The following is a 27657-nucleotide window of genomic DNA, read 5'->3' as shown; positions in this document are numbered from 1 at the left end:
CACGAGAAAACACAAGACAACACAAAGACACACTCACAACAAGGCAACAACACAAATCCCTAAACTCTCTCCCCCTTTGGCATCGAGACACCAAAAGGGCAAAGAGCGATGCTACGGCTCCAGGCGATGGCAAGCTGAGGATCTCGAACATCACATCTCAGCGTGATCGTCTGCATCTTCGTCATTGGTCGGAAACTGCTCGGCATCTGAATCGGTCCAAGGGCAATGTTGGTGAATCCTTTCCTCCTCTTCAGTGATCTGCCCCTCAGAACCACTAACAACGGTTGCACCCAAATGACGCATGAGCTCCTTGTGACGCCCCCTGGCCTTCTTCTCCGCCACATGAGTCATGTATTGGCAATGTGACTCCATGCAGAAGAGCTTCCTCATCTTGTGCTTGAGTTTCTTTGCCCAAGAGGGCTCTGTCCCAGACGGCTCATAGACCTCATCGTCAGTATCAGCCTCAGCCTCAGTCTCAGTCTCCATTGCTGCGGCAACAGTAGATGGGCCCCCGGGTTTAGGCACTGGGGTGCCCCAATTGTCCTTCTTCCTTGAGAAACCAAGTCTCTAGTTTCCAACATCACTCTGGGATAGACACGTGCCCAGGCCTTCTCAATGAGCCTCATGATGAATGGACCATATATCGGGCACTTGCGCTCAGAAACGGCACAGAGAAGTTCAGACCGCATAACATGAGAAATGTCCAGGCTCTCTCCAGTGTTTGCTTCCTTCTCATGATGGCAAAAAAGAAGCATGTCCACGAGATAGGAGTGGACCATATCCAGATTCCCGATGCGAGGGAAGAGAGTCTCACGGAAGACACGATGAAGAATGTCCAGATAGGCAGACAGCTCATAGGTTTCCTTCTTAGTCAGTGGGTTAACCTTCACAGTATAGTAGGGCCAAAGGGCTTGCTTGTGAGTGGATGTAGCATTGCGGTGAGCGCGGAAGCCGACTGGAGTCTCAAGCCTGTGATCTTCCACATCAAGTAACTCCATGAAGGCCTACCACTTGACGGAAAGCAATTTGCCATTGGTCATCCAAGTAAGAGTCATGTCGGCATCAGTTCCAAGATGAACGGTAGCAAAGAATTGAGCCACCAAATCTGCATCAAAATCCTTGTTGAACTGCATGATCCTGAGAATGTTTAGCTGAGAACACATCTGAAGGGCTTCGCCAAAGTACTCAGGGTCCTTCTCCATAGCATCTGTGTCGATGGAGCGTACATCAACATAGAGATTCTTCTTGGCCTTGATCACATCAAAATAGATGGCAAACTGAAAGCGGTTCCAGAATGGGCAGTTGACCAAAGAGGGATCTTGGTCTTCCTCATAGGGGTTGCGGCGACGCTTTGCCCAAAACTCCTTGTCAGTCATCTCAGTCACAGTCTTTCCCTTTGGCTTGTTGGCGGATCTCTTCGACTACTGAGGTGGTGGTGCAGCACTTGAGGATGCGCCTGCTGGTGGCGGTTGAGTACTAGAAGAACCACCTGCTGGCTCAGAGGTGCGGTAGCGCTTTGACGTTGCACACCCGGGGTTGACACGGCGGACCTGCTGCTCAGGATGATCATCACCTGGAACCAAACACACGACCAGAAGAAACACACGAAAGAAAAGAGCATAAGCCACCAAGTGAAACAAAAAGGATCAAGGTGAGGTAGAAAATATTGGAATTGGGCATCCGACGGTAGTACCGCAATCTACCCGCGGTAGTACCGCTCGGGTGGCAGTACCGCTCACAGTGAGCGGCAGTACCGCTCGTGCGGCAGTACTGCTCAAGGTGAGCGGTAGTACCACCCAGAATGGGGAACAACGGTTTTCTACTGCCGTGGTCAGATCCGGCACTACTAGGATGCCAAATTCAAAAATTTATCCTACCAAACATCAATCCAAAGAGCCTAGAAGCAATCTCCATCCACCACAAGCCTCTTCATAGCCAAAAAAGTAGAGAACAATGCCTATTGCCCCTAAGAACTAGATGCAAGATCTAGGCAAAGAGAAACCGAGAACGGAGGCAATACCGGCATCCATGGCTGGAGGACGAGATGGAGAACGACTCCACCAGAGGGAATGGAGAGAAGCGGCCGGAAAACGGCAGCCAGCCGGTGCCCTCCAGCGGCGAGGCGTCGCTGGAGCGACGAGGAAGACGAGTGACTGGGGACGAATGGGTATGGGGAGAAAATAACTCCCCCGCCCCGATATAACCCCCAGCGCCCGCCCCTCAGCGGCAGTACCACTGGTGAGGGCGGTAGGACTAGGCAAAAAGGGGCTTAACACTCGAAAAAGAACGAAAAGAAAACGGGAACAAAACACACACAAAAACGACAAAGAGAACGAGAAACACACACCTCTTTAAGAGAGGCCGGTGGCCGAGGCCACCTATGTTTGAGTTTAGAGGTATGGCACCGCGAAGATTTTAACCTTGGGCCCATGACCAACACTCATCTTTGAAGCACAAGTGCCAAAGAAATGGCTAATGTGAAAGAGTTTGGTTAGTTTATGCATTATGAGGGGAGGGAAAGTTCATTGAGAGAACAACACTCCCCCTATGTCCATGCCTACACCTAAACTAGACAACACGTTGAGTGAGGTGGGGTGTGCAGGGGTTCATGTCACATTGCTCAAATCAATGATATTTAGCTCATGCCTTAACTCATGAAATCTTGCTTCATCCAAAGGCTTCGTGAAGATATCTGCAAGGTTATCATGAGTGTTGACATAGTTGAGCTTGATCTCCCCTCGCCTAATGTGATCCCGGATGAAGTGATACCTAATCTCAATATGCTTTGTCTTGAAGTGTTGCACCGGGTTGAGGGAAATCTTGATGGCACTTTCATTATCACACCAAAGAGGCACTTTGTCACAAGTGACACCGTAATCCTTTAAAGTTTGCCTCATCCATAAAAGTTGTGCACAACAACTACCGGCAGCCACATACTCCGCTTTCGTGGACGAGAGAGACACACAACTTTGCTTCTTGGAAGACCAACTTACCAAAGAGCAACCAAGAAACTGGCACCCTCCGGAAGTTGACTTCCTATCCACTTTGTCTCCCGCCCAATCCGAGTCCGAATAACCTACAAGCTTGAAATTTTCTCCTCTTGGGTACCATAAGCCAAAGTTTGGGGTATGAACCAAATATCGAAAGATTCATTTGACCGCCACATAGTGACTTTCCTTAGGTGCGGCTTGAAACCGTGCACAAATTCCCACACTCAACATGATATCCGGTCTAGATGCACAAAGGTAAAGCAAGGAGCCAATCATGGAGCGATATACCTTTTGATCCACCGCTTTACCATTGGGATCAATGTCAAGTTGGCACTTGGTGGGCATGGGAGTGGACGCTGGCTTGACATCACTTAGCTTGAATCTCTTAAGCATGTATTGAGTGTATTTGGCTTGGTTGATGAAAGTTCCTTTTCTCCTTTGCTTCACTTTGAACCCTAAAAGAACTTAAACTCTCCCATGGAAGACATCTCGAACTTTCAGGTCATGAGAGCGGCAAATTCCTCATTGAAAGCTTTGTTAGGGGAACCAAAGATAATATCATCAACATATAATTGGCACACAAACAACTCCCCTTTGACCTTCTTAGTAAAAAGAGTGGGGTTGATTAGCCCCACTTCAAAACCATGGTCTTGTAACAACTCGGTAAGGTGGTCATACCACGCACGAGGGGCTTGTTTAAGGCCATAGAGTGCCTTATCGAGTTGATACACATGATCAGGAAAGTAGGGATCCTCGAACCCGGGGGGTTGCTTGACATAAACCAAATTCATTAATAGGACCATTAAGAAAAGCACTCTTCACATCCATTTGTTGTAACTTAAAGTTATGATGAGAAGCATATGCAATCAACATGCAAATGGATTCAAGACGAGCAACGGGAGCAAAGGTTTCATCATAGTCGATACCCTCGACTTGGGAGTACCCTTGTGCTACCAAACGAGCCTTGTTGCGAATGATAATCCCATGGGCATCTTGCTTGTTCTTAAATATCCACTTGGTTCCAATGACATTGTGGTTCCCCGTCGGTCTTGGCACCAATCTCCACACTTTGTTGCGCTCGAAGTTGTTGAGTTATTCATGCATGCCATTGAGCCAATCCGGATCTTCGAGCGCCTCATAGACCTTGTGGGGTTCGACACAAGAGACAAACGCGTGATGTTCACAATAGTTTGCTAATTGTCTATGAGTTCTTACCCCCTTTCTTAAGCTTCCAAACACATTCGTCATGAGATGATCCTTGGTGGAGAGCTTGGAAGCAACCTTGGCGGCACGACGCTCCAATTCCTCCTCGGGGGTGAGACGAGGAGTGGTCACTTGATCATCTTGAGCATCGTCTTGAGCTTGTTCTTGATCACATGGGACTTGATCTTGAACATGCTCGGAGGAGGGAGCTTGACCTTGGGCATCACTTGATGTTACAACACCATCTTGAGATTAATCTTGCCCTTTGTCTTGTCCTTGAGTTTGAGGGCCCTCACTTTGTTCTTCGGAAGCGTGTGGGTCTTGGGTTGGTGAAGGTTCCACTTGAGTAGAACATTGTCCTTCTCCTTCGGCCACAAGGGGTTCCTCAATGGGTAGGATATGACCAATACCCATTCTTCTTATAGCTTGGGGAGGAATTTCATCACCTACATCACAAGTACCACTTTGCTCCACTTGGTAGCCGTTATTCTCATCAAACTCCACGTTACATGTTTCCTTAATAAGTCCCGTGGACTTATTGAGAACACGGTAAGCATGAGAGTTTGTAGCATAACCAACAAATATGCCCTCATAAGCTCTAGCCTCACATTTAGACAAACGGACACCTTTCTTGAGAATGAAGCACTTGCACCCGAACACTCGGAAGTACTTGAGGTTGGGCTTGTTACCGGTGAGTATCTCATATGGAGTCTTGTTCAAGCCCTTGCGGAGGTAGAGCCGATTAGATGCATGGCACGCGGTGTTGATGGCTTCGGCCCAAAAGTTGTAGGGAGACTTGAACTCCGCCATCATGGTCCGTGCCACATCCATCAACGTCCGGTTCTTCCTCTCCGCTACACCATTTTGTTGAGGGGTATAAGGTGCGGAATATTGATGCTTGATTCCCTCATCACTCAAAAACTCATCCAAGGTGTAGTTATTGAACTCGGAGCCGTTGCCACTTCTTATTGTCAAAATCTTTTCATTGTGTTGTCATTGGCTTCATTTGTAAAGTCGATGACGGTTTGTTGGGTCTCGCTCTTCCTCTTGAAGAAATATACCCAAGTGTATCTTGAATAGTCATCCACAATCACCAAGCAATACTTTCTACCCCCAAGACTATCAAAGGATGGAGGTCCAAAGAGATCCAAGTGAAGGAGCTCCAAAGGCCTCTTCGAGTAGATGATAGTCGTGGGAGGGTGAGCCTTCTCATGTAGATTTCCTTCAATGCAAGCACTGCAAGCACGATCTTTGGCAAAACTAACATTTGTTAGTCCACGGACATGGTCCCCCTTGAGAATACTTTGCAAAGATCTCATATTGACGTGGGCTAAACAGCAATGCCAAAGCCCTACCACGTCAACTTTAGCCATTCGGCATGTCGCGGTCTTAGTGGGTCGCTTTGAAAAGTTAATCACATAGAGATCATTCTCGACATGCCCAACAGAGGCTACTTTAAGAGTCTTGCTCCACAAGAGGGCCACGGAATCAATATCAAAGAAAGTGGCAAAGCCCATGAGTTCTAGTTGACGAATGGAAAGTAAATTGTATGCAAGGGACTCAACAAGCATGACCTTCTCGATCGTAAGATCATGAGAAATGACAACTTTGCCGAGTCCCAATACCTTAGAAGACGAGGCATCACCCCACTCAACATTGGTGGGAATGGATGGAATCTTTTGCACGTCCACCACCAAGTCATTGCTTCCGGTCATATGATTAGTAGCTCCACTATGGAGCAACCATGATCCCCCACCGGAAGCAAACACCTACAAGAGATCAATGCTTGGTTTTAGGTACCCATTTTGTAATGGGTCCTTTGATGTTAGTAACAAGGTTCTTAGGAACCCAAATAGACCATTCAATGTACTCATAAGGAGAACCAACAAATTTGGCATAAACATGCCCATCTCTAGCGCGGCACAACACATAAGAAGGGTTAAAGTCGCCGGCCTTGTTGGTAAGGGGAGTGTTTCCCTTCTTGGCATCACTACCCTTCATGGAGTTTTTCTCCTTCTCCTTAGTAGCACCCTCACCCTCCCTCACAAAGGTTTGCTTGAGAGGAGGAGGTCGTTTGTCCTTGTCATTCTTCTTCTCCTTCTTGGACTTGGACACGTACCCAATCCCTTCCTTGGCCACAACTCCCTTTTGGTTGGTCAAGAGGTCATTGAGGCTCTTCTCGCCTTGTATGCAAGACACAAGACCTTTCTCAAGTTGCACCTTTTGCTTAGCGTTCTCCTCAACAAGATGCACATGCTCACAACACAGGTTACTAGCATTTGCATTATCAATTAACATCATACGAGGAAAGGTGGCTTTCTGCTTGGTTAGCTTTACTTGGACTTGATCATGAGACTCTTTGAGGCTAGCATGAGCACCCTTCAAGACCTTGTGAGGCTTGTCAAGTAGATCAAACTCCTCTTTGAGTCTAGCAAGATCAACCCCAAGTTTGGCCTTCTCGGAGTTTAGCACACGAGAAACCACGAGAGCATGATCAAAATCTTTCTTTAACTTAACATGATCATCGTTGTGTGACTCCTCAAGAGCCAAACGAAGACCATGCTCTTCCTCAAGAGCATTGGAAAGATCCAAAATCTCATCGGCATAGTCACAACTATGCCCCTCCATCTTGGAGATGGTATCTTCATGAGACTCGATCACGTCATTGGCTTCACCAAGTTGTTCCAAGAGAGCAACAAAATGCTTCTTAGATTTACCCTTGAGTTTACCCATAAAGGACCCAAACTCATTTTCCTCCATATTAGATCCCTCACATTCATCAATGCAATCCGTCAAGGAAGGATTATTAATGATGGTAGTTTTGATGTTGGGAGTTACCTTGTTGGTGGCTTTAGCCATGAGGCACTTGGCGGTGATGTTCTCATTGGGTGAGTCGAAGGGAGATAGTCGTGGAGTTTTTGCAATGGCAATGGAGGCCATGGCAACCGACTCACCATCTTCATCATCATCATCATCATGGTACTCTTCTTGAACCACCAAAGCGTTGTGAGGGGTTTTCTTGATGAAGTTGCTCTTGTTGGGGAAAGACTTGGATTTGTCCTTTCGAATGAGCTTGCCACCATTGTCTTCCCTCTTCTCATACGGGCACTCCGCAACAAAATGACTCACATTGCCACAATTGTAGCAAGTCCTTACACGTTGCTTGCTCTTCGTGCCACTTGAGTTGTTCTTATTGAAGTTTGGCCTTGAGTTTCTTACTCCAAAATTGCCTTGAAGCAAGTGACATGTCTTCATGATAGACATACTTTATATCTTCGGGGTTGCTTTCCTCTTCTTCCTCTTCTTCTTCTTCAACACAAACCTTGGCCTTCAATGCAAGGTTGGGCTTCTTTGCCCTTTGAGAACGAAGCACCGCATTGTCGGCGGTCTTGTCCAAGATGTTCATCGCCACAAACTCATCCACACTTCACTTGAGGTCAATGTGTGGAAGTCCGGCCTTTGACGAATGACGAAGGACATGGCCTTGTGGTAAGGCATCATTGCCTTGAGGAATTTGCGCTTGATCCAATTGTCATCTGTGTCCTTGCTCCCGTGATCTCGGAGTGAGACCGCGAGCTTGGTTACTCTCCGATAAAGCTCACGAGGTTCTTCATCTTCTTTCTTGCACTACTTCATAGTTGGAGCATTGAATGCTTGTGCTTCCCTGGTAGAGAGAGACAACACAAAGCCATGCATCTTTGGCCAAGGCGAAGGGTCGAAGGTGAGGTAGATCTTCGGGTGGAATTGCATCTTGAATGATGAAGAGAGCATTCTCATTGAATTGATTATCCGCGGCTTCTCGAGGAGTGAAGTTGCTTGGATCATACGGATGGAAACCTTCTTCAATGATTCTCCAAAGATTAGTGTTCACATGATTTAAATGACGCTTAAAGCAATAAACCAAGAATCAAAGTCCTAATTTTTCACAATCTTAGGGGGAGGACTGGCATGATTCAAATGAGTGGAAGGAACCGGTCCACCATAAACAAGTGGTGGTTCCACATGAGCAAAGATGTCGATGCCATTTTTACCAGTAGAAGAAGGAGCCTTTTCACTACTAGCTTCCCCCTTGTCGGAGATAGCATCCGTCACCTTGTCAGTGGGAACACCCACTTTCAACGGTGCGGTGGATAGTTTAAGCCCTTCAATGAATTTAGTAAACATGCTTTCAACCTCGGTTGTCATGGAGGTTTTCAATGTCTCCAAGGCCACATTGAACTCCACGAGAGACTGAGGTTCCCCCATCGCTCGTAGATGAGATCGGATTCACACCAGAGTGTTCCTCCACACCATCTATGGTATCAACCATACTCTTCGGATGGCAAAGTCCTTAGTAAAGAGACGAAGCTCTGATACCAAATGAAAGGATCGATATGGTTGACTAGAGGGGGGTGAATAGGCAACTAACAATTTTTAACTTTTCTTTACCGAATTAAACTTTGCATCAAAGTAGGTTGTCTAGATGTGCAACTAGGTGAGCAACCTATATGATGCAACAATAACAAACAAACAAACAAACAAGCGAGAGAAGTAACACTAATGAGCTTGCACAAGTAAAGGTAAGAGATAACCAAGAGTGGATCCAATGAAGACGAGGATGTGTTACCGAAGTTCCTTCCTTTTGAGGGGAAGTACGTCTCTGTTAGAGTGGTGTGGAGGCACAATGCTCCCCAAGAAGCCACTAGGGCCACCGTATTCTCCTCACGCCCTCACACAATGCGAGATGCCGTGATTCCACTATTGGTGCCCTTGAAGGCGGCAACCGGACCTTTACAAACAAGGTTGGGGCAATCTCCACAACTTAATCGGAGGATCCCAACAATACCATGAAGCTTCACCACAATGGACTATGGTTCCGTGGTGACCTCAACCGTCTTGGGTGCTCAAACACCCAAGAGTAACAAGATCCGCTAGGGATAGGTGGGGGAATCGAAAATCTCTTGGTGGAAGTGTAGATCAGGCCCTTCTCAACCACTCCCGAGCAAATCAACAAGTTTGATTGGCTAGAGAGATAGATCGGGCGAAAATGGAGCTTGGAGCATTAATGGAGCTTAAGGGGGAAGAGGTGAGTCAACGGGGAAGAAGGGGACCCCCTTTTATAGTGGGGGCAACAATCCAACTGTTGCCTCACTAAACAGCCCCGCAGAGGGCGGTACTACCGCGGGAGATAGCGGTACTGCCACTGGGTTAAGCGGTACTACCGCTCCCTTCGACGGTACTGCCGCGCAGAACGAAGGGTAAAGGGAAAGAGGGAACCGGGCGGTACTGCCGCGGAGGAAGGGCGGTACTACCGCTAATGAGCGGTACTGTCGCACTACTGCCGCAGCGAGGTACCGCACAATTCGACACACAAAAAGACCCCTCGAATCAACACGGTGGGGACCTGGCAAGCCAGCGGTAGTACTACTGCGGAGTCACCGGCGGTACTACCACTGCGGAGAGGTACTGCCGCTTGTGACCCCTCAGTGGTACTACCGCTGGGTACCACGGTACTACTGCTGGGACCCAGACAAAACCCACAAGAAGAGAGAAGATCTCTCCATAGAAGCGGAAGGGCTCGGAGGGTGAGAAGCGGATGTGTACGTGTTGATTCCACCCAAGAAATACCAAGGCGGACCCCCTCTTTATAGTACGGTGCCCTCTATGCAACTAGTCCACCGAGAAAGAAACAAAAGAGCTACAACATCTTGAATGACACTCCGAGGGGAAGAAATCGTCTCGTGCCAAGGATGAGTCTCTAAAATGCTCAAATCACATGATTAGTCCACAAACACATTGCCATCAATCACCAAAACCACATCAAGAGATATATGCCTCAACACAGACGCATGTAGGGGTGCCCTCCCCCCCCCTCGGGCGGTCTCCATATCGAGCACCCATCCGGTGGCCCCGGCGGTCTAGGGCGTTATTCGGCACCAAGAGGGTGTAGTCCATGGTGAATAACTGCTTCTCCGTGTTAGTGCATGTCATTGCGAGATGACAGACCAAGTCTAGGCTCGTTTTGTCATGGGATCACCCACCGAAGATTCTGTCTCGGGGACGGACACAACCGGTCCTCAACGTTCCCACCTGTGTGTGTGGTTTGTGAGGCATGTGTCATGTCAAGGACGTGCGTTGCTTATTCAAATAGCACACCACCCCTGCATGCATATGCATGGGCCACACGCATGTAGGGGTGCCCTCCCCCCTCGGGCGGTCTCTATATCGAGCACCCATCCAGTGGCCCCAGCGATCTAGGGCATTGTTCGACACCGAGAGGGTGTCATCCACGGTGAATAACGGCTTCTCTGTGTTAGTTCATGTCATCACGAGATGACAGACCAAGTCTAGGCCCGTTCTTTGAGATAGTCTATGGGTATCGAGAGGGAATGTGTCCGGTTTGTGCAGGAAGTGCGGGTCCTGTTGCTCCGTTGGCCTCAAAACTTCTTGTGCTCTCAAATGAGGCCATCGCACGTATATGCATGGGCTATCCGGTGGCCTCGGTGGTCTAGGAAGTTGACCGGCACCGAGAGATGGGGTAGGCCACGGTCAACAACTGCTTCTTCTCATGTTTATTACTTTACACTCTTTAAAGTTCTCTCTCGGTGCCGGTCTAGGAAGTTGGCCGGCACCGAGAGTGGGGGTAGACCACGGTCAACAACTACTTCTTCTCATGTTTTTACTTTACACTCTTTAAAGTTGGGTTTTGAACAAATCTAACCCAAAAAGCATATATATATCTATGAGTGCATCAAAAGTCTTTCATCGAAAAAATTCATCAAAAGTCATGGAATTTCCAAACTTTGGTCGTAAAAGCATATGAAATATGAGATACAAAAAAGATAGTGCAAAACAAAAACAAAAAGAGAAGGGGAAAAATTAGAGCAGTGGTTACCGAGGGTCGATTCTTGGCTCTCGGCAATGGCCACCTTTTTCGAGAGGCGCTCTCGGTAAAGCATCTAACCTAGATCTCTTTCCTTCTTGTGCATTCTCGATAATATGTATTATACTTTTTTGTTGTTGTCTTCCATGCTTGGCAAACAACCTTAGCACATCATAATTATCGTCTTGTGTTTTCTTCTTCAGATAGGCCTCGGCCGGTTCTAGAGATCGGCACCCCTCTGGTGGCCCCGACGGTCTAGGGCGTTGTTCGGCACCTAGAGGGGGTAGGCCATGGGGAATAACTTCTTATTCTTGTTAGTGCATGTCATCGCGAGATGACAGACCAAGTCTATGCCCATTCTGTCATGGGATCACCCACCGAAGACTCTGTTTCGGGGACGAACGCAGCCGGTCCTCGACGTTCCCGCCCGTGTGTGTGGTTTGTGAGGCACGTGCCACATCAAGGACGTGTGTTGCTTATTCAAATAGCACACTACCCCTGCATGCATATGCATGGGCCACACGCATGTAGGGGTGCCCTCCCCCCTCAGGCGGTCTCCATATCGAGCACCCAACCGGTGGCCCTGGCGGTCTAGGGTGTTATTCGGCACCGAGAGGGTGTAGTCCATGGTGAATAACTGCTTCTCCATGTAAGTGCATGTCATCGCGAGATGACAGACCAAGTCTAGGCTCGTTTTGTCACGGGATCACCCACCGAAGATTCTGTCTCGGGGACGGACGTAGCCGGTCCTCGATGTTCCTGCCCGTGTGTGTGGTTTGTGAGGACGTGTCACGTCAAGGATGTGCGTTGCTTATTCAAATAGCACACCACCCCTACATGCATATGCATGGGCCACACGCATGTAGGGGTGTCCTCGCCCCCTCGGGCGGTCTCTATATCGAGCACCCATCCGGTGGCCCCGGCGGTCTAGGGCATTGTTCGGCACCGAGAGGGTGTAGTCCACGGTGAATAAATGCTTCTTCGTGTTAGTGCATGTCATCGCGAGATGACAGACCAAGTCAAGGCCCCTTCTTCGAGATAGTCTATTAGTATCGAGAGGGAATGTGTCCGGTTTGTGCAGGAAGTGTGGGTCCTGTTGCTCCATTGGCCTCGAAACTTCTTGTGCTCTCAAAGGAGGCCACCGCATGTATATGCATGGGCTATCCGGTGGCCTCGGCGGTCTAGGAAGTTGACCGGCACCGAGAGAGGGGGTAGGACACGATCAACAACTGCTTCGTCTCATGTTTATTACTTTACACTCTTTAAAGTTCTCTCTCGGTGCCGGTCTAGGAAGTTGACCGGCACCGAGAGAGTGGGTAGGCCACGGTCAACAACTGCTTCTTCTCATGTTTTTTAATTTACACTCTTTAAAGTTCTCTCTCGGTGTCGTTCTAGGAAGTTGGCCGGCACCGAGAGAGGGTGTAGGCCACAGTCAACAACTTCCTCTTCTCATGTTTTTTACTTCACACTCTTTAAAGTTCTCTCTCGGTGCTGGTCTAGAAAGTTGACCGGCACCGAGAGAGGGGGTAGGCCATGGTCAACAACTGCTTCTTATCATGTTTTTTACTTTACACTCTTTAAAGTTGAGTTTTGAACAAATCTAATCCAAAAAGCATATATATATATATATGAGTGCATCAAAAGTCTTTTATCGAAAAAATCATCAAAAGTCATGGAATTTCCAAACTTTGGTCGTAAAAGCATATGAAATATGAGATACAAAAAAGATAGTGCAAAACAAAAACAAAAAGAGAAGGAAAAAAAATTAGAGTAGTGGTAACGAGGGTCGATTCTCGGCTCTCGATAATGGCCACCTTTTCCGAGAGGTGCTCTCGGTCTAACCTAGATTTTAACTTTTCCCCTTTCTTTTGTATCTTCATTCCCCTCCTCTCTGTTCCCTGCGCCACCGCCACCGCCGACGCCGAAATCGCCACCGCTGCCGCCACCGCCACCCCTCCTCCATCGCCCCCAATTGCGTCCACCGCCCCCAACTGGCGCCGCCATGGTGCTTCATGGTCGGTGGCCAACGTGGCGGCTCTTCGATGCGACCCAACGACGGCCACCGCAGCAGAGCTCCTCCGGTAGCGCGGCAGCTGGAGATGCCCTCAGGTGTGTACACCCATATGCAAATTTTGCTGAAGAAGATGAGAATTGGGAAAATTCAGTTCATAGGTGCTCCACTAGGGGCTAGTAATTCAGTTCATAGGGTATTTTTAGGTGCTCCACTAGTTCCATGTTGATCTAGTTCTAGGTAGTTTTAGGTGCTCCACTACGATGTTTGAGTTGCACAACATGTTGTGAGTTGCACATGTTTTTTTGCTTTCATTTTGAAAATGACCCCCTCTTGGATGCTTGTCACGCTCCGCCACTGCCACTAGGGGCTAGTAATTGCAAGTAGGCACCATCTTGATGGGGAATTTAATACCATGGCAAAACTGGCTACAAAACAACCAAACCTGATATTGTGGGTCAAGTTCATCATAATATGCTGCTGTATACTACTGTAATGTACAGTTTTCAGCCTATTTTTCATGTTACTAAGGAGTTGATATTGTCCAGTGCATGATAATATGCTCATGTTGCTTATGTATGTTTTTCAGCTATTGTAATGTATAGTTTTCCGCCTATTTTTTCATATATTTGAATAGTTCATATTGTCTAGTGCATGATAATATGCTCCTGTTGCCTATGTACTCTTTTCAGTCAATTTTTCACGTATTTTGGACAAGTGGTATGGTTAATATTCACTATATATTTTTTGTTTTTCAGATTATGATGGGAGCACTGGTAGTAAGTACCGGAGAGTCCCGACTGGTACGACCGAGTCGTCCACCTCCCATCAGGCCACAACCGAGGCATCGTCATCATCGTATGGCGATGTCGGAGTGGACTTAGATGCACCAGATCCGCTCGCTACCGAGTCGGGCGACATGGAGGCCTCGTACGGCTCGGGGTATACCTTGAGCAACACTTCCAAGAGGAAGAAATTCGGGCGTGGTCCGGGGAAGGTCCCGAAACCAACTACTGCCAGCAACCGTCGTGTCATTTGCCCGATAGGAGAGGGTAAGAAAGCATTTCATTTGCATCATATTTTGGATGCCACAGCTTTGACACTCACATATGGTTGTCTTTTATATCATGTAGTCAGTGGGAATTTATCCCGACACAACCTAAGGGGGCACGCCCACCGAACCACGTCATTGGCTCCCTCTTGAGGAAGCACTTCCCTGGATTGTCCAAGGCGGGTGATGACGATCCGCCGTCGCCAGGTTTAACCTGGGAGCATTACGTACACAACAATGATGAGCACGATGTTACCATGGCCACTCGGGTCATCAATGCTTTTTTGTAACTATCTTCGCTCCAATCACTGCATTTTTTCATATCCAAATCCGTGCTTGCGTGGATGGTGAGAAGATGCCATATGCTTTCTTGTAGGAAACATTTGCTTGCGTGGACGGTGAGCAGCAGAAGGCAATCAAAGGCATCGTGAAATATGCCCGAAAGATACTCTCTGACCTCAAGCACACGCTGCGGTACAAAGCCGTGATGCAGTGTCGGCCGCTCGACGAGAAGGGAGAGAAGATGACAAGGAAGACTGCTTGCCAGACCAACCTGTCGCGAGAAGAATACCTGTCAGTGGTAAGTGACTACATCGGTTGCTAGTACTTTGATTCACCCCTCTTGTTCCTCAATTATTTGTTTTTGTCTGACTAGGTGATGTAACCCTGGATGAAGGACGATTGTTGGGAGGCCCTGGTTGACTTGTGGTGCGACCCAGCATGGCAGGCGCAACATGTGAGAAGGGAAATGATCGAGCCAAAATGACAGGCCCGGCTCATGTCCAGGGAAGCCGGAACCTAACCGCTCTCAAGTAACACATGGTATGTGGATTAAGATGTTAACTTTTTCGCATGGTGCATCTTGGTTCATTAAATTTGATGGTTAATTTTGCAGGAGGCGAAGGTTGGTCGCCCGGTCCACATCCTGGAAACCTGGAAAGAAGGCCACAAGGGGAAGGATGGCGCCGAGTTCTGCTGCGAGTCGGTGGAGGAGAAGTGGGGGACCTTCAAAGAGGTCTTCCAGGAGGTGCACGGGCAGGAAGCCGAACCTACGTCCAAGCCCCTTGATCCTGAACTCCTCATCATTGCTGGCAAGGGGAAGGGTCATGGCTGCCACCTCCTTTGCAATGGGGCGATCGCCACCTCCTCGCATCGCAAGCTGCACGAGATACGCGCGTCGAGCACCAGCTCAACTCCGTCCATACGGAGTCGCCCAACCGCCGCATCACATGAGATATCGCGTCTCAAGGTTAGCATCCTAATCTTTCATTTATGGCCATGCCTCGAAATAGCACCATTCCAACCTATATGAGCCTAATGCCATGTTACATGATTTAATGGCGCAGCAGGCTGTTGAAGAGGAGCAAAGGCGGCAGGCTGAGCAGGAGTCCGGAGAAAAGGAACGGGAAGACACGAACAAGAGGTTGAAGCTGCTTGAGGATCAACTGCAGGTAGAACATTATCTAAACTAGAGTAGAAGATTCATTACATAGGGACGAACCGCTCTCACGTGACTCTACTCTTATAGGTTCTTATGCAATCTCAAAGCAGTGCAAGTGATGCCCCTCCTCCTCCTCCGGAATGTTAACTCGATGGCCTCTCCTCCTCAAGATGATCTATATATGAACAAGTGTACTTCTATTGTGACATGCACGTGTTTTGCAAGCAGTGACAATATGTATGAATTTGCGACTTGTGTGTGACGTCTATTAGGATAATACATTCGACTTGTGTGTGACAATATGTGGACTATCCCTAATTATGCCTATATATGTGTGGACTAGATCAAATTATGCCTATATATGATCAAATTATGCCTATATATGTGTGGAATAGATCAAATTATGCCTATATATGATCCTTCTTCCAAGTAGTTGTTTTTATCTGCAGGGATCAGAAAATAAATAGCTTAAACATCAGAATAGATGGGAAAGATTTCCGAGAGCAACACTCGAAAAACTACATATTACCGAGAGCCCCTCTCGAAAACATGGTCGTCTGGGAGACCTACTATTGTGCCACAACTTTTCTGAGAGCTGCTCTCGGAAAGGAAGACGACATTGCTGAGACAAGCTCTCGGGAAAGCTATGTAAACTGTCAGCTCCCATGTGGGCCACGCCGTCCTACTGGTCCGGAGGATTGCCGAGAGCAGCTCTCGGCAAAGATATCATCATTTTTTTTCAAGAATATTTAGGAAGTTATTTAAAACTTTTACTGATAAATGTGACCAGTGGGACCACATGTCAGTTAGAAAGAACACACACACAAAAAGAAAATAGGATGTTGCATATGCTTTGTCGAGTGTTGTACTGCAGCTCTCGGTAAAGGATGCAGTAACTGACGGAGCCGTCTGTTACGGACGGCCATGCCACGTGGCTCCTCTTTGCCGTGAGCGGCTCTCAGCGTCTACAGGTTTTGCCGTGCGGTGCCTCTTTGTCGTGAGGCAATGACGGCAAAGATGGCAGTTTGCCGTGAAGCTGGTCGGTTTGCCGAGAGTGACACTCGGCAAAGTTTGCTTTGCCGAGTATCCGTATTTTAGCACTCGGCACAGAGCATTACACAACTTTTCCGAGTATCCGTATTTTAGCACTCGGCACAGAGCATTACACCCGCTGTACATGAAAATTCCAGTAGTGAGTGACATCTATCAAGCTGAAAGCCCTATCTGCAGCATCAACTTCTAATATTTCTGACAGACATGGATGCATGTACAGGGCAGTTCCTACTGCGTTTTTTTTACTTCTTATAGTCTTCCAACTTATGAACGATTTCTGACACTGAAGTCTACTAGGTCAGGTAGTTCATCCAAGATATCACCCTTCTAGTAGTGAAGCACGCCTTTTGTTAGTTCTCTGAGACTTCTAATGACATGTGCTTTTCTTGTTTAATTATCATCATGTAGTAGGGCCTCTTCTACTATCTTAGTGAATTTATTAGTGACCCCTTTTCAAATCCTGCGACCTGATATTGATACTTGATTCGTTATCAACAATAGGATATATGCTACTATCTTGAGAAATTTTGGGCACAAAAGGTTCAAGATGTTGAACACTTTTGCGACGTGATTCTAGAAAAGTGTAAGTACCAATTACGTGGAGTATGTACTCTGTGCAGTGATTATAAGTAGGTTAGGCACCATAAGAAACATGTCCCAGCATGCAGCTGCGATGGTGACACACCCATCACTGTTAATGATCCAAGAGAACTGGGTGTATCCAACCAAGAGGATACTCCTATTGGTTTGCCAAGCATTAAGGAATTACCCTTGACAGAACACAAATCATACAGTGGTATGTCCTCCACTTGCCACCGTTGAAATTTCTATTTCCATGTACCTAATATGCCCTTAGGGAGTACAACGAGAGGCCTTCCAGAGGGATACTTTGCCAAGAAGCTCTGAATAAAACTAACCAGAATAAATGTCTTCCCCGAACCAGGGGCATGAGCTAGAATGCAACCTCGTGGTTTGTCAGAGACTAAATTCTTAACCAGAAAGTGGAAACCTACCAACTGATGTGGTCTCATTTGCTTTTCATGTTTTAGATGAATAACAATGTCTAACGCATTCAGTTCTTTAGTGATTCTAACATCACCAGTGACAATATCATCAGAATCCTTTGAACGCTTTTCAGAGTAATATGATCTTGACCTTGATGCCGGACATGAGGTAAACATAATGTCAATTGATTGTTCCAGTCATACATCTAAACTTCAATTCATTCCAAAGTTTATATTATGCCATCATGACATTTCTAAAAAATTATAATGCATGACAGTAGATACCGAATATCAGAAAATAACAACTACATGTGCTATACTAGAAAAGTTTCTTCATGCTCGAAATACAGGAATAACCAAATAACAACCCACGAGGTCTAGCGTCAGGCTCTGCGACATGAGCAAATGTGTCAATTTTGTCAGATAGGATGAGCAAATGTGTCAATTCTCAGGTATGATTGGCATATTGTGCCCCTTTAGGCACTTGGCTCTTATAAAAACAGATTGTGTTCAAACAACGTAATAGTATAATAAAAAATAAAAAATGTATTTCAAAGCAGTTTCAGCACACCAAATGGGAATACCACACATGCTTGTGGGCCACTTTGCTTGTTGCTAAAAAGGATATTCGCTAAGAACTTGTGAAAAAATAAAACTACATATGTTGCTAAACGGCCTCAGAGTTATAGAAGCATCATCACATATCTTAAACAAATAACATACCTTTCTCCACTGATAATCAATGATTGTGTCAGGCCTTCTCACAATCATACGGCATACATGGCCCAGATCTTCATGAATTTGTATTTCATGATTGCAGACGTTGTTCACCTCTTTCTCATTGGCTGCCTCTTCAAGTGTGTCGAGCTGGCCAATAAATATAACTAAATCATTACGGCAAACAACATAAATCCAAATAAACAATTTACTGAAGATAAAGTTTACAGATTTCTCTTATTAAGTTGAGCTCATCTATTCTCAAACTTTACAAGTTGAATAAATTTGCAGACAGAGCATGGGATCATAAGCACAACCATAAAATTACAAAATGATATGTTTCAAAATGCTAAAGCAAAAAAAGTCATAAGTCTGTGATTATAATTTGTACCTTAGAGCTTTCAAGTGTCACTGAGTGCTCATTCCAAAAATCTTCAAGACCATCACTTTCCTTCTCTTTTATATGTTCTTCCTCCATAGGCTCATCTTCCCCCATAGGCTCATCTTCCTCCATAGGTTCGTCTTACCCCAGAGGATTGTAAGGTTTTGAGGGCAAATCAAATACTGCTGGATTTGCTTCATTTTTTCTTTTTCTTTTCTTGGCACAATTTCAACATCCCCATCTACTTAGGAGCTTGGATCAACTTATTGTTTTTTCTCTCCTTAGGAAGTGGAGGGGAAACTTGTGTTTCTGCCATTTTCTCCTTATGGGTAGCAACATACATTGAGCAGGAAGAGTTACGGCTGGAAGATGAAAATTTCAGCTTTGAATTGGAACAGATTCAGCAAATATCAAACAATTATACTCCATTATTTTTAGTACAAGAGAAAGGGGTACTTGTTAACTAAGATGCGTCAAATAATTATGGATGAACATTAAAAAATTGAAAACAAAGATAACAGTTTCGCAGTGCCCTTCAGAGATACTAATGAGGTAGTGCAAAGTTGATGCTACTAGTTTGTCATTACAAACATGTAGAACAAAATCAACAATATAACTCAGTAAAAAATTGCAAGTGAAAAGCACATACAGCCAGATCATGGATATGTTCTGCAATATAACTCTCTCAAACAGAACTGCTGATGGTTGATAGCTGGCTGAAGGATACTGATTCATTAAAGTTGCACTTGGACTATATGGAACAATTTGACAGTTTTGGTCTCTATCCGAAAAAGACTGTTTTTGTCTCTATCATGCATTATCTCATTTACTTCATCAATTCCTTCGATTACCACTCTCATGAGAGCACCAGCCTGTTCTGATGGTATCAGCTGTTTATTTTTCTCAGGCGTCAGTTGTTTGTGTGCTCCTGTGCTTTCATCATCATCATCCCAATCAAGAACTATTATGTCACTCTTTTTCTGTTCTCTTTGCTCGATAGAATTGTCCATATTAGTTTCAACACTCGGCCCATAACTCAGAGCGGGCTCGGGCAGAGTAGAAAGGAAAGTGAACAATTGGACCTTTTGAGCATACAAGCTATCCCACTCCTCGGTAACACTGCCACATCCCCAACTGCAAATCGTATTTGCAGTAAGTGAAAGATTATTGATGGGGTCGGAAGGCTTTCTTTTTCTGCGGTAATACATGCCTACGGAAATAGATGACTAATTAGTTATTATCATATAAGAGAGAAGAAATAAATTAGCACCAGCAATGGAAGTAGCACTTCTGCTAATGTTGCATATAAGCCCCATGCAAGGTGGACAAGAAAAATGTGGGATACGTACATGGCAATCACAACTATGAAGCACAGACAGTTACATGAGGAGAACTATAATGATCATAAAATGCAGTGGGCATTATGTAGTAGTCAACCCACTAATTGTTTAACACAAGCATAGTAATTGATGAACAAATAGGCACCTTATTCATCAATTCTTTCTCCTAGGTTTACTAGGTATCCTTATTAGCTCTGTATTTCACCTGGTACAATCCAATTAAAGTAGTAATGAAACTTTATACATGAAGCTAGTAGCTACTAGAGATACACTAGAAATATCACCTACAGTAAATTCAGTCCAAATTCAAATACTGTTCTTTGCTTCTAATCATGCACAAAATACCCAGAAAAGGAGTCTCTAAAGAAAAGAAAAACACAAAGGTGATGTGAGTGTGCAGGGCAGTGGAAATACTTCAACTGGGCAAACTATATTCACACTAGCATTTCAAAGAGCAAAGTTGCTTCAATGCCTACAAATATACAAGCATGCAAACAACAATGTACTAGCAGGAAATATATCACCACAATAACACCTATGACCGTGTCCAGCATAGAAAAGAACAATACACATGAAACACCCAGAAAGTGGAAACCTGCCAACTGATGTGGTCTCATTTGCTTTTCATGTCTTGGATGAATAGCAATGTCTAACGCAATGAATTCTTCCGCAACTCTTAACATCACCAACGACAATATCATCAGAATCCTTTCACCGCATTTCACAGAAATATGATCTTGACCTTGATGCCTGACATGAGGTAAACTCAATTCCAATGATACATTTAAATTCCATGAATGCCATGAAAAACATTGAAAATAATGATAAGACAAAGTTCCATATTTGTTACTAAACCCATGTCCTGTGCAATATTGCCAGGCCACATCATCTATCTATCTATTTATACTAAAAGCACAACATGGTAGAGATAGCTAAGTAGACTATAAATTCTCACAAAAAGGCAAAACATCCAACTGTTGGTTGAACAGACCATCTTATTGATCAAATTTTTGCACAAACTATTCCATTTCAAAAACAAAAAATGTTTGAGCACAAACTGCATGAACCACATCCTACCATTGTTTATCCTCGCATAACTGTCATTTTTATAATGCATGGCAACAATGCATCTAAAAAAAGTGGTGCTTCCACTTTTCGAGAAGAAGCAGGAAACAATAATCTACAAATCCAAACATGTATTAGTCTACAAAACAATATCTCAAATATCCCTGTTAAGCTAGAAAACAACCATAGAATTGACTATTAAGCTTCCCACAAAAAATATTTGAAGATAGGGCTATACCGCTACTGTAGCCCTATGTTTTTTGTAGAAAATAACAGAAAGCCAGGCGTACACAAAGCCAACAAACATACAATTGCATAAGCTACAACCATAAGCATAAAAAAATCTATTGTATTAACTACTAACATAAGCATCAACAAAATCTGATACGATTCCATTTATCTATGCTAAACTACTACATCCATTACTTGTCCCTTACACTTTTATATGAATATCAAGGAACAAAACAAACAATTAATCTACATAGGCAGAGAAATGAGCAGCAAACAAGCACAAACCAAAGTCAGGAAGTCAAGATTAATGCACATACCTCAGCGAAACACAAGGACCTTCATCTTATGGTTTCCCATTAGCATACAAAATTACAAAAGGCAGCTGATCTGCACTCCTCACCGTACACACAGGAGTTAGACCAGGCAGAAGTTAGAATCGTATCACAATATCACATGGTCAAATTTGTGCAAAAACATCCTACCAATATTTATCTAGTTTTTTTAATCTTTTATGCATGGAAACACTACACCTAAAGAAGCGGTGCTTCCACTTTTGGAAAAATAGTAGTAGCAATACGAGGCACTTATCTCAATATTCAGGTAAAAGTTATCTGGCAGATGCTGGATATGAAATGAATAAATGCTACACTTATATTTGCAAGATGTGTGATATATAAACAATAGTAAACACGCAACCTACTAGAAGTGAAACATGGCAGGAAATAATACAGCAAAGGGATGTATTCTCTATTCTGCATGCAGATTCTAGCATGTAAACTCTAGCTCGGTAAGAGCAGGAAAGTTATGCAAACAAACAATGAAACAATCAACAAGGGTTGACAACTGCCGTAAGTACTTATGTAAGAGTCAACCAGAGGATTGCACAAAGAATCGAGGTCAAGAAACTAGGTGAACATCCAAAACCTGCTGCAATTATTACTACTTCAACTGTGAAGTTACACAAGATAAGACTAGGTAGGCTCGATCATGTCTGGCCATTCCTCACAACCTACATTGACTAGCATAGTGATTTTTCTATTAAGCGCCAAGGATTCGAGAGATTGGGGTTGAAAACATAAGGAGAAGCCATAAAATGGAAAGATCCATTATCTGTTACATTAACATTACTCATGGCCAGAGTAGTTGTACAAAATGATTGCCGTGTGAATCTGTGAACCACACACCAGTGTGATTAGTTAGCAGCTAAACAGCTATATATTATAAGCATTGTATCCTATGCATAGAGGAACCGTATCTGAGCAGAAATAGACTCCCAAAAACATATTACAGTGCACGCAAATAAAACAAGCATTTCATGGATACATTGAGGGACGTTGCCATAAATGCCAAGGAAAATACTCAAATATAATCACAATGGTAAACTGACAGGGGAAATGTAAGGATGATATGGCAATGACATGAATCAAACATACTGGTCTTTGTGTAGACAAACCAAACATCCATTTAACTACTATGTCATGCAATCTAATCCAATTCAATTCAAATTCATGGATAAATTTGAAAAACTTTGCAAGGTCAAATTGATGGGCAAATAGGTTCCTGTTTTTAGGGTCATGGCCAAATAATTTCCTCTAAACTAACGCACACCCAACATTTCTGCTTGAGTTGCACATTTGTACGGAGCAGCCGTAGTGTCGCACCATCTGAGAATAATTTTACAGAGCTAGTATCTCCAACTTTTGTTCTTTTTAGAATAAACATGGAAAGTTGCATCATTTTCTTAGGACAAGAGCCAAAGCGGCTGAAACAACGTTTTTCGGCCTACTGTGCTAACCTGCGGGATTAGCAACCACAATTGGCAATTTCTATTGACAATTACGGTGACAGCTGACAAGAGAAGTATACAGAAACTAAGGGACGATTGCGGCTTGCCTCAGCACCCTAGCGACTGCTGCTTCACCCATGGTGCGGGTGCGGCCATGCGCCACGACGCTACCTGTCGCTCCGCCTCCCAACCATCCTCCTACGCGGTGTGCTCTTGCCACCGCTGACCGCGAATACGATACCACGCCGCACCTGCCGCTGCCGCCGCCATCTCCCTCTCCGTCTCCTAGAGGGGCCCTCTGTGTGCACCCGCCTGTCAGACAGCAGTGTCTTAGTGGGCTGTCCTAACTGGGCCTCCATAATGTACATCAAACACAATTAAGAGGACCACTACCAACCTCAAACACCATCACCATTAAGGTTCATCATCTTGCCATCTTCCTCCTCCGCTCGAATCCTCCCATGCCCCATTCTAACAAAATGACTCCATGTCGTTTCCTCCTTCCTCGCCGGCGGCGCGGTTGGACGGAGAGACAACTACTATCTGCCACGGGCGGCGGGTACACACACCCGCCACCGATTAGGACACCGTACGGCACAACACAACCAAAAAGATCTTCACAATACCCAAGCATCCACCGGAAATCAGGACGCCTGGCGGGCAGTTCCGCGCATCCCTCCCCTACCAACGCGAGCCTCGCCCGAAACCATAAGGAATCCTACCACCCCAACCCCGTGCGGCGCCCACACACAAAGGAACAAGGATCAAGAGTCATGGCATATGGTTACTTGGTTGGCCAAAGTGCGATGGACACAATTGTGGCAATTTAGCTAAAAGAGCACGACAGGTGGTCTAGGTGACTAAGTGATTATGAACCGAACACTATCGATCTTGCCTGAGTAACCCAACAACAGAAAACATCATTGGACCAAACAGAACTTTGCTTATCTTCAAGATAAGCAGCTTAAAGACCACCAGGCACATGTCATGTCATGGCCCTTGTGTAATCCATAGTATAACTATATTGACGTAATATGCCCACCAAACAGAAACCTTTTACTTTTGTAAAACATTGGTGACATGAAACCTTCAGTTGCTCATAATTGTATTGTATGGGCCACACAGATACATGATAAGTTACGGTACAAAATGACAAACTAGAGCATCTCATACAACATTTAACTTCAAAAAAACCAATTCCAGTTCTAATATAGGCTCCATCATAGTGTATCAGGTAAAGCCTGAGAAACAATCAAGTTGTCCATTCTCACCCATGAGGTAACATAAGCAAGGAAGAATTTGCAAATTGATGGTTTCAGATTGATATATAAGAAACTGAGACCCACAAGATTTATTGCCTAGCACGAGACATCAGTTTACCTTGGATGGACCAGGAAGGAACTGGAGGTCCAATTTGACAGAGTATCAGTCATGCATGTCAAACAAATAACCTGCAAAAAGAAGCGTCATTGTTTATTTCAACCCCACAACCAAACAAGTGTCAATTTCGTGCTATAACACTGACATATTTTGGATAGTGAGACACAAACAAAATAAAGGGATTATGCTAACTCTAGAAAGTCTGAAACCAATCATCTAGGGAACAAAGTGGATGCACAAAAATACTAAAAAAGGAAAAAATGTAGTAGCAATACGAGGCACTTATCTCAATATTCAGGTAAAAGTTATCTGGTAGATGCTGGATATGAAACGAATAAATGCTACACTTATATTTGCAAGATGTGTGATATATAAACAATAGTAAACACGCAACCTACTGGAAGTGAAACATGGCAGAAAATAATACAGCAAAGGGATGTATTCTCTATTCTGCATGCAGATTCTAGCATGTAAACTCTAGCTCGGTAAGAGCAGGAAAGTTATGCAAACAAACAATAAAACAATCAACAAGGGTTGACAACTGCCGTAAGTACTTATGTAAGAGTCAACCAGAGGATTGCACAAAGAATTGAGGTCAAGAAACTAGGTGAACATCCAAAACCTGCTGCAATTATTACTACTTCAACTGTGAAGTTACACAAGATAAGACTGGGTAGGCTCAATCATGTCAGGCCATTCCTCATAACCTACATTGACTAGCACAGTGATTTTTCTATTAAGCGCCAAGGATTCGAGAGATTGGGGTTGATAACGTAAGGAGAAGCCATAAAATGGAAAGATCCATTATGTGTTACATTAACATTACTCATGGCCAGAGTAGTTGTACAAAATGATTGCCGTGTGAATCTACGAAACCACACACCAGTGTAATGAGTTAGTAGCTAAACCGCTATATATTATAAGCATTGTATCCTATGCATAGAGGAACCGTATTTGAGCAGAAATAGACTCCCAAAAACATATTACAGTGCATGCAAATAAAACAAGCATTTCATGGATACATTGAGGGACGTTGCCATAAATGCCAAGGAAAATACTCAAGTATAATCACAATGGTAAACTGATAGGGGAAATGTAAGCATGATATGGCAATGACATGAATCAAACATACCGGTCTTTGTGTAGACAAACCAAACATCCATTTAACTACTATGTCATGCAATCTAATCCAATTCAATTCAAATTCATGGATAAATTTGAAAAACTTTGCAAGGTCAAATTGATGGGCAAATAAGTTCCTGTTTTTAGGGTCATGGCCAACTAATTTCCTCTGAACTAACAAACACCCAACATTTCTGCTTGAGTTGCACATTTGTACGGAGCAGTCGCAGTGTCGCACCATCTGAGAATAATTTTACAGAGCTTGTATCTCCAACTTTTGTTCTTTTTAGAATAAACATGGAAAGTTGCACCATTTTCTTAGGAGAAGAGCCAAAGCGGCTGAAACAACGTTTTTCGGCCTACTGTGCTAACCTGCGGGATTAGCAACCACAATTGGCAATTTCTATTGACAATTACGGTGACAGCTGACAAGAGAAGTATACAAAAACTAAGGGACAATTGCGGCTTGCCTCAGCACCCTAGCGGCTGCTGCTTCACCCATGGTGCGGGTGCGGCCACGCGCCACGACGCTGCCTGTCGCTCTGCCTCCCAACCATCCTCCTACGCGGCGTGCTCTTGCCACCGCTGAACGCGAATACGATACCACGCCGCACTTGCCGCTGCCGCCGCCATCTCCCTCTCCGTCTCCTAGAGGGGCCCTCTGTGTGCGCCCGCCCGTCAGACAGCAGTGTCTCAGTGGGCTGTCCCAACTGGGCCTCCATAATGTACATCAAACACAATTAAGAGGACCACTACCAACCTCAAACACCATCACCATTAAGGCTCATCATCTTGCCATCTTCCTCCTCCGCTCGAATCCTCCCATGCCCCATTCTAAAAAAATGACTCCTTGCCGTTTCCTCCTTCCTCGCCGGCGGCATGGTTGGACGGAGATACCCCTACTATCTGCCACGGGCGGCGGGTACACACACCCGCTACCGATTAGGACACCGTACGGCACAACACAACCAAAAAGATCTTCACAATACCCAAGCATCCACAGGAAATTAGGATGCCTGGCGGGCAGTTCCGCGCATCCCTCCCCTGCCAACGCGAGCCTCGCCTGAAACCGCAAGGAATCCTACCATCCCAACCCCGTGTGGCACCCACACACAAAGGAACATGGATCAAGAGTCATGGCATATGGTTACCTGGTTGGCCAAAGTGTGATGGACACAATTGTGGCAATTTAGCTAAAAGAGCATGACAGGTGGGCTAGGTGACTAAGTGATTATGAACCGAACACAATCGATCTAGCCTGAGTAACCCAAAAACAGAAAACATCATTGGACCGAACAGAACTTTGCTTATCTTCAAGATAAGCAGCTTAAAACCACCAGGCACATGCCATGTCATGGCCCTTGTGTAATCCACAGTAAAACTATATTGACGTAATATGCCCACCAAACAGAAACCTTTTACTTTTGTAAAACATTGGTGATATGAAACCTTCAGTTGCTCATAACTATATTGTATGGGCCACGCAGATACATGATAAGTTACGGTACAAAATGACAAACTAGAGCATCTCATACAAAAAATTACTTCAAAAAAAACCAATTCCAGTTCTAATATAGGCTCCATCATAGTGTATCAGGTAAAGCCTGAGAAACAATCAAGTTGTCCATTCTCACCCATGAGGTAACATAAGCAAGGAAGAATTTGCAAATTGATGGTTTCAGATTGATATATAAGAAACTGAGACCCACAAGATTTATTGCCTAGCACGAGACATCAGTTTACCTTGGACGGACCAGGAAGGAACTGGAGGTCCAATTTGACTGAGTATTGGTCATGCATGTCAAACAAATAACCTGCAAAAAGAAGCGTCATTGTTTATTTCAATCCCACAACCAAACAAGTGTCAATTTCGTGCTATAACACTGACATATTTTGGATAGTGAGACACAAACAAAATAAAGGGATTATGCTAACTGTAGAAAGTCTGAAACCAATCATCTAGGGAACAAAGTGGATGCAGAAAAATACTAAAAAAAAGGAAAAATAGTAGTAGCAATA

At 44.8% G+C, this 27657-nt stretch overlaps 1 pseudogene; it reads right to left on the bottom strand.

Annotated features, from left to right (window-relative positions):
• The window catches only part of LOC123101483 (protein CHROMATIN REMODELING 35-like), a 73905-nt pseudogene extending 53199 nt beyond the window's left edge, over window positions 1-20706 (bottom strand).
• Between the last annotated feature and the right edge of the window lie 6951 nt (window positions 20707-27657).

The sequence above is a fragment of the Triticum aestivum genome, chromosome 5A (assembly GCF_018294505.1).
Source record: "Triticum aestivum cultivar Chinese Spring chromosome 5A, IWGSC CS RefSeq v2.1, whole genome shotgun sequence".
Lineage (NCBI taxonomy): Eukaryota > Viridiplantae > Streptophyta > Magnoliopsida > Poales > Poaceae > Triticum > Triticum aestivum.
This window is presented reverse-complemented; position numbering and strand designations above follow the sequence as displayed.